The following is an 8,405-nucleotide window of genomic DNA, read 5'->3' on the forward strand; positions in this document are numbered from 1 at the left end:
CTAACTACGAAAATATTTGATTTACAAATAAGGAATCCTACTTCGCGGAATTTCATTTATCACGGTAGGGTCTAGAACCGATTAACCGCGATCAACGAGGGTTCACTGTATTACATTTTCATGGCGTGGGAGTGGTGCAAACAGTTAATGAACTGGACTGCTCAGCAAAAGTTTGGAGGTAGGAATCCACCACGGTGCACTTGGTCATCTTCTGAAAAATCAGCCATTGCAAATTTTAGGGAGCACAATTCTATTCTGGCACAGGAGGGGTCACCAAGCCAACTCTGGATATGGTATAAATCCATTCGTGTACGAGTCTTAGAGTGTAGACGTGTACTGGTGAGGATGCTCGTGTTGCAAGTAAACAGAACATCCAATTTTAAAGGGCTTCCTGTAGAGCTGACTCTACTGCTACAGAAACGTCCCCTTGGATCATCCAACAGCTGACCCAGAACAGATGACGCTTATTTAGAAGCTCTGCTTAAAGAAGGTGATCTTTTTTTTTCAAAATCCTTGAAAGTGACAGTAGAGTCAGAATATAAGCTTCCTTTAAGGAAAAAAAAAAAAGCTTCTCAAATGAAAGTCAAAGTGTATTTTCTACTAGAAAACACTAATAAGAGAATCAGAAGTTTTTAAATAAAATGTATCGCTTTTGTTATAAAGTTTGTTCTATTTAACACTACGAAAACTATGCATTTAAAATATGAGGACACTTCAGAACTTTTTTCATAATCTTATGTCCTGGTTTTTCCTGTTCCTTATGAAACTCTATAATTCTTTATTCCTAAATGAGCTACTAGGAAAAACAAATATGTCATTTAGCCTTAAAATTTGCCTTTACTTAAAAGTTTGTAATATATCGAAAGCAATGGTTTTTAAAGTCAGAATCATTTCCTCATAAATTGTGTTTTGTAAAAGTAACATCTAGAAATAAACGATACCATTTCTCCCAATGACCAGAAAGTACAAATTCTAAACGAGGTGTTCATGATATAGACTATAGGATGATTTTATTGTTGAGTTACAGCAAAAGAAGGGAAACCTGATAAACATGATGTGTACACATATGTCTGCGTGCATGTGTACATCCATCTTATTGTCCTTGAAAAGTTTGCTTTGTTTAGAACTGTCTGTAACTTTTGACAAAAATAATAAACCACTTCATGTTTGGAAAAAAAAAAGGTTTTAAACAAACATGAGATTTACCAGGTTCCAAAATTGAAAACGTGGAGACTGAGTGGGTTAGAATTGGCTTTAGTCGTTTATTCTTGACGCCCAGCTCCACTGGACTGATTCTCCTGGCTGGGCTTCCTCTGCTGACTCCTCATTGCACTTCCTGCAGTTTTTGCTCTGGGCTTCACATGCAAGCCTGATTCTCTTGAGAGGAAGTACTCCCCCTCACCCCCTCCCCCCAGCAACTCCCTGGCAAACTTCCCATTGCATCTGATTGGTCTGCATTGGTTCATGGGCGTGACTCTGGAGCCCATTCCCTGGGACTGGGAAATGTCCGGAAATCAGCATGTCCTGCATTTCTGAGCAGTTCTGAACAAAGGAGAAGGAGTGAACAGACTTGCGTACTTGTCTGAGACAAATCAGGGCCCACCCAAGAGGTGAGGCCACCTCTTCGCCCACGCTTGCAAAGTACAAAACTAAAACTAAATGACAGCTGTATATTAGATGGACTCGAGTAAAACATTAAATAATACTTTCTTTTTTGCTTCTTAGTTTTTCATGCCGTTAATTATTTTTCCCACTATTTGCATTAACTTATTCAGGATCTCAGCAGTATTAGATAACGCACTCAAAAAGACTTTAGCAACTAAATAAGAATGAGACTTTAATAACGGGATACTAGGTTATGTGTTCTTCGAATCCTGGTGGTGCGGCGGGTATGAGTTGGGCTGCGATCCTCATGGTCAGTGGTTCAAAACCCCCAGCTGCTCTGCAGAAGAAAACCTGGGCTTTGCTCTCCTGTAAACAGTTAAAGTTTCACAAACCCACCAGGGGTAATGATGAGTCAGCAATGAGTGAGTTTGTTGTTTTGGACGTTATGAGTTGAGCTGTTAATCACAAGGCCAGCAGTTCAAAACCACCCACTACTCTGCGGATAAAAGATGACGTGTTCTGCTACAGTCAAGAGTTAGGGTTTCAGAAATCCATAAGGATAGATCCTTGTAGGATCAGTACGAGTCTGAATCCACTGATGGCAGTGCGTTTTTGAGTGATTTCCAAAGGTTCCGGTTATTAAAGGGTGTTTGCAGTTGCTGCTTCTCATTTTGAGGCATGCCACATCAGCAAATCAATGTCCTGAAAAACTTCACTTGATCCGTGTATTGAAATGGTCTCTACTCCTTGTATTTTAAGTGCCTGTGAACCCAAGGGGCTCATTCTTTGGCACCATATCAGACAATGTTCCACTATTATCAATAAAGTTTCACTGGCAGATTATTTTCCCTCCAGAAGTAGACTATTAGGTTCTTTTTCTAGCTTGTATTAGTCTGGAAGCTCCACTGAAAATTGTGCACCATGGTTGACATTGCTGGTATTTGACATTCTGGTGGGATAACTTCCAGCATCACAGCAACACCCAAATCGGCACAGTAAGAAAAATGACAGCCTCAGCTATGCAATTTGTAGGACAGCTACCCAGTCAGCTGACTCGAAGAGATGCATATTTGCCCCCTTTCCAAAGAAAGGTGATGCAACAGAATGGGAAAACTATCGAACAATATCGTTACTAGCACATGCACGTAAACTTTTTCTGAAAATAATTTTAAAAACATTGCAGAAGTACATTGACAGGAATTCAAGCTGGATTCAGAAGGGATTGTCTTAGGCTGGGTTTTCCAGAGAAGCAAACCCACTGAAGCTTATATCTGTATATGTGCATCTATAATCTATACACAGATATAATTTATATCAATAAAATGTCTCACACAGTTGTAGAAGTGGGCAAGTCAAAGTCCAGGCAGGTTCCAAGTCCCTGGGCTGAAGCCTTCCCCTGACTCACGGGCTTATGAGCCCAAGATCAGCAGGAAAACAACAAACTAGTGGCTGCAAAGGTGACTGAAATCAAGGTTAGCAAGTCAGGCTTCTGGTTTCAAAAGCAAATAAATCCAAGTTTGGCAGGTCAGAGATAAGGTCACTAGGGTTGGCAGGAAATATGGCAGCCTATTGGTTTAAGTTCAAAGAACCAGACATTCATGAGCCAGAGGCAGGATTCAGACCTAGCAAAATTCAAGCTTTTCCATGGATTCCACTTGTATACGATGAGGCCACACCCCTGTAGAAACTTCATTTCAATTGCATGGGGGGTGGGGGTGGGAGTGGGGTGGAGTGTGTGTGTGTGTGTGTGTGTGTGTGTGTGAGACCTCAGTACGGTGTTACATCCCACTCTAATCTTGTTGCAACTGATTGGCTGCTCATAGTAGATACCATTATGGAGGAATTGTGTTAGCTCACGTGATATGGGGAATTATTAGGTCTTAACTAACAAACTGGCCCAGCCAAGTTGACACAAAATTATCACAAAAGATATCACTGCTCATGTCCGATGTTTCTGGATGAAAGCAGAGAATACCAGGAAGATGGTTACCTGTGTTATACAGACTATACAAAGGCATTAGACTATAGATCATCACAAATTATATATAACATTACAATGGAAATGGAATGGAAATACAGAACCATTCATCGTGCTCATACAGAAACTGTACAGAGACCATGGAGACAATCATTCAAACAGAACAAGAGGATACGCTGTAGTTTACAGCAAGGAAAGGTGTGTGTCAACCTGCATGCTGACTCACTAATCCAAGAGCTGGACTAGATGAAGAACATTGCATCCGGAATGAAGGAAGGCTCATTAACCACGGGTGATAAGAGGATGACACAACCTGGCTGTTGAAACAAAGAGGAATTGAAGCACTTGCTGAAGATAATCGAAGCCTAGACCTTAAGATAGAGAAAATAAAACTCCTCACAACGGAACCAATAAGCAACCTTACGATAAATGGAAAACAGATGGGCGTTGTCAAGGATTTCATTTTACTTGCATCCGCCCTCAGCGCTCATGGAGGCACCAGTCAGGAAATGAAATGATATCTTGCCTTGGGCAAATCTACAGCAAAAGAACTCTCCGAAAGCATTAGAAAGCAAAGATGTCCTTTAGAAGACTAAGATATGCCTGACCCAAACCATGGTTTTGTCATTGACCTAATATGCACGTAAAGATGAACCATGAATAAGGAAGATCAAGAAAAGAGTTAGTGCTACGGTGTTGGCAAAGAATATTAAATATACCCTGGACTGCCCTAAGAACAAATAAACCTATCTTGGAGAATGTACAGTTAGTAAGCTCCTTAGAAGCGAGGGTAATGAGACTTAGTCTCACTTGCTTTGGACATGCTATCAGGAGGGAGCAGTCTCTGGAGAAGGACATCATGTTTGGTGAGTGAGTGTGAGTGAAAACAAGGAAGGGGATGAATTGACATAATGTTTGCAATACCAGGCTTCAACCACCTGCAACTGTGAGGATGGCGCAGGACAGGGCAGTGTTTTACTTTGTGGTGCATGGGGTCCTAAGGAATTGGAACCGACTCAACAGTAACACAGCAAAATTAAGTTAGATGTGGAGAAATATTTGTGTTCTTTACAAAAGTCCTGGAATTTTTTAATATGAAAACTTTTTTTCATTACACACACACACACACAGAACACCTGATTTCAGACTTTGATAGGGAAATTAAATACAATCCTACCCACTTGATGTTTCAAAATGTTGTTAGTGGGAGGTGAATAATTGGTTTAAGTTTGTTTCTTTGTCTCTTAAGAACAGCAAAGACTTCATTATAATGTATCAGCCCAAGATTCCCGAACAGTTAGTATGCTTAATCTAATTGGCTCAGAAGTAGAAACTTTTGCTCAAGGGCAGGCAAGATTGCAGCAGGGCCTGGCTGAAAAACTACCTCAGAAAAAGCCTTTAAAACAGCCCTCCTTCGGGGTGTGGAGTGACTGGTTGTGCTTGATCAATTGCAATGCAGCCTAGAGGGATTACTGAGAGCTGAAGGAACGGTGAGCATGAAGGTGGGCTGGAGGAAAGTAGAAGGAAATAGAGGAAAAAACTGGGGCGGGGAAGCTACAGAGAAGGCATAAATATAGACATGTATATATGTAAATACATTAATATATAAAGAAAGGGGTATTGGTCTATGTAGATATTTTTATTTGTTATAGTATTAATTAAGGTAGCAGATGGACATTAGGCCTCTACTTAAGTCTTCCTTCAACACAAGAGCACTTTGTTCTAATAATGTGGAACTGTGTGATACTCACCTTCCTGATCGCTGAAGACAAAACGTGTATATAAGCAAATGTGGTGAAGAAAGCTGATGGTGCCCGGCTATTAAAAGATATCGTGTCTGCAGGCTTAAAGGCTTGAAGTTAAACAAGCGGCCATCTAGCAGGGAAGCCACAAACCCCACATGGAAGAAGCACACCAGTCTGTGCAATCCTGAGGTGCCAAGGAAATCATATCAGATGATCAAAAACAAACAATTATATCAATGTGAAGGAGAGGGGTCACAGTAAAGACCCAAAGCCCACCTATTGATAATTGGAAATTCCCTCACATAAGGGACACATGGAAGGGATGATTCATCCAGGGTTCAGTATAGCACCAACGAAACACAAAGCATTCCTCTAGTTCTTTAATGCTTCCTCTCCACAGTATTGTGGCCCCAGTTCTACCTCACAAAACCTGCTAGCCCAGCTTATGTACATTGTTACAGAGAAGTGCATTTAAAACGGCAGAATCCAGGAGAGGTCAACCCCTCAGAAACTGCAATGGGAGTAACGATTCCAGGAGGGTATGGGAAGGGAGGGAGTAAGGGGGGGAGGGGGAATTGATAGCAATGATGGATGTATAACCCCCCTCGAAGGGGATGAATAACAGAAATGTGGGTGAAGGGATACATTGGGCGGTGTAATATATGAATATATTATATGTACACATACAAATATATATAATTTACTAAAGGTTCACAAAGGGTTCACAAAGGGTGGGGGAAGGAGGAAATAAAGAGGAGCTGATATCAAAGGGCTCAAGTAGAAAGAAAATGTTTTGAAAATGATGATGGAAGCATCTGTACAAGTTTACTTAACATAGTTGATTTATGGATTGTTATAATATCTGTAAGAGCCCTCGATAAAATGCTTTTTTAAAAAAGCCCTCCTTCCGAAGGTACATACAGCAATTAAAAAAAAAAGCAAGATTATACATGACTAGTATATGGGAAACTTAATTAATATTCAAGAATAAATTAAAATGGCACTCATGATGTTCATCTGACCTGATTAGCTGACGTTTGTAAAACGAATACTTGAGAATGTGATAGGAAATCTCATGGACTATATGTGAAAGTATAAGGGATCATGTGTGAGGCAACAAAGAACAAAAAATCATATCATTGTGATTGAGGGGGAGTGCGGACTGGGGACCCAAAGTCCATCTGTAGGCAATTGGACATCCCCTTACAGAAGAGTCATGGGGGAGTAGAGGAGCCAGTCAGGGTGCAGTGTAGCAATGATAAAACATACAACATTCCTCTAATTCCTAAATGCTTCCTCCCCACCCACTATCATGATCCGAATTCTATCTTGCAAGTCTGGCTAGTCCAGAGGATGCACACTGGTACAGATAGGACCTGGAAACACAGAACAGGGAATCCAGGGCGGATGATCCCTTCAGGACCAGTGGTGAGAGTGGCGATACCGGGAGAGTGGGGTAGAGAGGGGGAACCGATTATAAGGATCGACATATAACCTCCTCCCTGGGGGACAGACAACAGAAAAGTGGGTGAAGGGATGATATGTCGGACAGTGTAAGACATGACAAAATAATAATAATTTATAAGTGATCAAGGATTCATGAGGGAGAGGAAGCAGGGAGGGAGGGGGAAAACGAGGAGCTGATGCCAGGGGCTTAAGTGGAGAGCAAATATTTTGAGAATGATGAGGGTAAAGAATGTATAAATGTGCTTTATACAATTTATGTATGTATGGATTGTGATAAGAGTTGTATGAGCCCCCAATAAAATGATTTAAAAACCCAATAGAATAATATGTATCAAAAACCTAACAATCAGACAGCCACCCCTCCCTCCAGAAGAATTTACTTCAGAGGACAGCACTGAAGCTACAGCTCAGGGAGAGGGACATGTCTGATCAGAGCACACGGGAGCAAATGAAGGGGGAAGAAGAGAGAGTGGAACACATCCTGGCCCTCCAAGCCTTGAGGATTACATCCCTGCTCAGAGCAGCCAATGCACAGAGTGGACCATATGGCTGATCCCACTATGAGACACTACATCCCTCACTGACCCATAGCCCCACAGGGACAACACTGTAGACACAGTGTGGGAATTGCGCCCAATCTGGCCCCACCACACGGAGGCGAAACACTAAGAGTGCGCAACCGAACAGCAAGGGGAGCAGAGCAAGGAAGTTCTGAGGGAGTACCAAAAATAGACTTTGGGGCAAGGGTGTGGCACCCCATCAGACTTGACCAGAAAACACGCCTAAAGGTCAACAAACAGACCTTGAACTATTTACAGGCTTTAATTTTTTGGGTCATTTTTTGTTGTTGTTGTTTTCTTTTCTTTTGTTGCTTTGTTTTGCTCTGTCTTGTTATTGTGCATATTATTATCTCTGTAGGTCTATCTAGATAAGAGGCTGGATAAACAATCTGGAGGAGAAAACAACAGGAACAAGGTTCTGGGGGGACATGGAAGAGAGGGAGTTGGGGGAAAGGAAGTGGTGTTAAACCCAGGGATAAGGGAACAAGAAGTGATCCAAAATCAATGGCGAGGAGGGTGTATGAGGCCTGGTAAGGCTTAATCAATGACAATGTAACCGAGAGGAATTACTGAAATGCAAATGAAGGCTGAGCATGATAGTGGAACAAGAGGAAAGTAAAAGGAAATAGAAGAAAGAACTAGGAGGCAAAGGGCATTTATAGAGGTCTAAATACAGTCTTGTACATATGTAAATATATTTACATATGATGATGGGGAAATAGATCTATGTGCATATATTTAAAGGTTTAGTATTAAGGTAGCAAGATAGTATTAAGGTAGTATTAAATGGCCATTGGGCCTCCACTCAAGTACTCCCTCAATGAAAGAACACTTTGTTCTATTACACTGGCATTCCATGATGCTCACCTTCCTGACACGATAGCTGGATACAAAGTGGGTGCTTAAGAAAATGTGGTGAAGGAAGCTGATGGTGCCCCGCTATCAAAAGATATAATGTCTGGTGTCTTAAAGGCTTGAAGATAAACAAGCGCCACCTAGCTCAGAAGCAACAAAGCACACATGGAAGAAGCACACCGGCCTGTGTGATCA

Source organism: Echinops telfairi, unplaced genomic scaffold (assembly GCF_000313985.2).
Source record: "Echinops telfairi isolate 266 unplaced genomic scaffold, ASM31398v2 ScPeMD7_24;HRSCAF=84, whole genome shotgun sequence".
Taxonomy (NCBI): domain Eukaryota; kingdom Metazoa; phylum Chordata; class Mammalia; order Afrosoricida; family Tenrecidae; genus Echinops; species Echinops telfairi.